The following is a 3,261-nucleotide window of genomic DNA, read 5'->3' on the forward strand; positions in this document are numbered from 1 at the left end:
CAGCAAGGCTCACAGCTAAGTCCCTTGCGCATAAGTAAAACACCCTCTCAAGCTATACCTCACAGGAGTCGTCACCCCAGAATCAGGCACACAAGCATAAGGGAACCAACCAACCTGCTACACAACAATTGAACTATCGGCAAACCAGTGGATACACCAAGCAAAGAGGGCCTTTGACTACATATTAAATGATTGGAGTACGGCCAAACACAAACGGTATGTAAGTCTTCTATCGGCAATGCATTCTCATAACACATATAGTGTCTTGTATGCCTAGCACACAATCTTTGAAGGTAATCTCCGATGGGTAGCGATTGTATATCACAGAACCAAACACAAATAATGGGGTACACAGGTAGGATGCTCCATAAGCTTACACACACACACACACAAGAAGTTAGGAAAGATATGCTAAATAGCCACCATCACAAGGATAGCACATATAATGTGTTTTCACATCAAAAAGAAGTTGAGAAAATCGTTTTTTCATAAACAACACCAAAGATATTGATTTCGATGCCACACACACTAAGCCAATAGCTGAAAAAACCATTCTTTTCATAAACAACAACAAAGATATTGATTTTGATGCCACACACACATACATGTACACAAAAAACAGGGCATAGATGCACATAAGCAATCTACAATTGGTTCGGCATCCATGTACAAAGGTATGTATATAAGCACATAAACACATTTGACAAGCTTATCAGCATATAAATAGGTTGTGTAGCATGCATAATTTAAAAGCTGTATCATACGACTAATATCTTTGCTAAAAATTGTGTGTCATTTGAAGAAAGTAGCAGCCAAGTGGTGCATTTCGTTGAACACTAAGTGGGAAAGAGGAGCAATACAGATGTATACTGCAAGCAATAACCACGTGAATTCATACAGAAAGCTTCAAGTACAATTGTTTTATACTTAAACAGTGATGTTAAAGAGAAAAGTTTCCTCCTTATCTAATTTCCTTCATGTTTTCGATATAGCATAAAATGTATCAAGATTTGAAAGAGGGTATATGACAACCTCCTGTGAGGACTGTCATTATGCACGACTGGTTCTTTTGGAAAAAGAAAGGTTTTACAAACAAAATGCTGCTGAAATTTTCACAAATTAAATATACTTATGAAAAAATAGATTGGAAAGATGACTGTACATACCATAGAGATAGGGATGCCTTTAAGGCAACATCAAGTATAGTATGTAAGAATACTAAACTCATATGTCTAACCATCGTTGACAAACAGGGGTATAGGCAGACAGCTAGGATGAGCATCACTCAAGATATATTTAAGCTACAACAGATTCGGGACAAGATCATGGCAGCACATAAAGGGAAAAAGAGAATGAAGCCAATAGCAATTAGAGACCCTATCTCCAAGCCGCGTAAACCCATAAAAACTTTCATAGATCATTAACGACCCTACTTACATAGAAGAGCAAAAGAAAAGATAGCATACAATTAGGAGTATGGTTGGGGTGCAGGAGCAGGTTCTTGTGGAACTCCCTTCGAATTGTTAGTAAAGACTAGGGAATTAGAGGACTCTGCCTGTGGCCTTTCCGTAGGCATCGACGGAGTTTTTGAGCATTCTGCACGCGAAGCAAATAAACATTAGAATAAGGAAAAAAGGGGTGTGACAACAATAACAAGTAGTGGGGATTGCTTGATATACCTGTCACCCATTTTGTGCAAATTAATTCTAATTAATTGTACTTGTGGTTTGTTGGCAGGTAAAGATCCCTGCTTGCATTTGATAGGAGTTTCGGATTAAAGCTCCTACTTTGTCATGTATCGAAGTATCTTGTAATGAATTTTATATCAAAAAATTCTACTTTGCTTTGTTCTTTACACAATATGGTAATTGCAAATAGTATTTAAGTTCTCTCAGTATATGATTCTAAATGATGGGATTTTACAATCAAACACACACACACACACACACACACACACACACACACACACACACACACACACACACACACACACACACACACACACACACACACACACACACACATACACACACACACACGCACTCACACGCACACGCATACGTGGGCATGCGCGCGCATGCACACACACACACACACACACACACACACACACACACACACACACAAGCAAGCAAGCGCACACACATACCTTACCGGCTACGGATTTACTTAGCACGCTGACAATGTTACCCCAGGACTGCTTATTGTGCGGTTATACACTTGCGTAGACAGACATACACACACAGGTGTACTACAATACACTAGCAATCAAACGCTACTACATCGGTTTGGATCTGCATCAAAAGCTTGGAGGTTTCTCTCTAATCACACGCAGTTGCAACAACCTTTGACACATCAACCTTCAATGCCGGAAGCAATCTACGACACCTTTACCATGGCTAGAACTCCAAACCAGGTAGACTCTTTTAGTCTACTCAGATTGGTTTTTCTCATCTAAGAAAGATTTTATAGTAAAATGTGACAAAAACTAATCTCATGAAAAAAATAAGGACTTGCTTTGATCTTTAGGAATATTTGTATCACACAAATATGTTTGAAAGTATTATAGCAGGCAATTGTGCGATGCCGATTAATCTATGAAAAAACTGGATTCTGGTTTTACTTTTTATGGTGCTCATTACCTTGTATCAAAAAAATGTGATTTTCTCTTTAAAAATTAAGTTTAAAGAAAAGAGACGTGTATGTGGCTTGAGCGCAATCAAGATTTGGATTTGGAGTAAACAAAAAACCATACTGACAAAACTAAATATGGACTAAACTAAGAAAAATAATGAAAGGCAGTTTCAAGTATATTAAATATTCAAAATATCAAGATTTTGGTGCATTATGACAATGCTATATGCTAATGATCAATAAAAAGACAGTAGATATAAAACTCATAATGTAAAAGCATGAAGGTGTGCAAAATGCTCAATGTGAGGTAACCATGCATGGTTAGATAAATGGAATTATTTATAAAAAACATAAAAAATAGAAGAAACTCTGTCAAAATTTTCAAAACATTTCTAGGAAACTTAGTGATTTGATAAGTTCATACAAACATAAAAGGGTGTTTCATAAGAGATAAGTTTTTAAGCATAGACTTCCTATAAAAAGGTGAAAAAACATAAGAGATGATCTTTAGAAACTTCTCTGCTCACGCAGAAAGAGTACATGCATGCTTTCTTGTTTGATAGGATGACCTTCAGTTACCTCATCCTTCTCCTCAAAGTTAAAAAAGAAAAAGAAAAACCCCTTTCT

The sequence above is a fragment of the Adiantum capillus-veneris genome, unplaced genomic scaffold, assembly GCF_014529385.1.
Source record: "Adiantum capillus-veneris isolate H3 unplaced genomic scaffold, ASM1452938v2 Hic_scaffold_33, whole genome shotgun sequence".
In the NCBI taxonomy this organism is placed as follows: Eukaryota; Viridiplantae; Streptophyta; class Polypodiopsida; order Polypodiales; family Pteridaceae; genus Adiantum; species Adiantum capillus-veneris.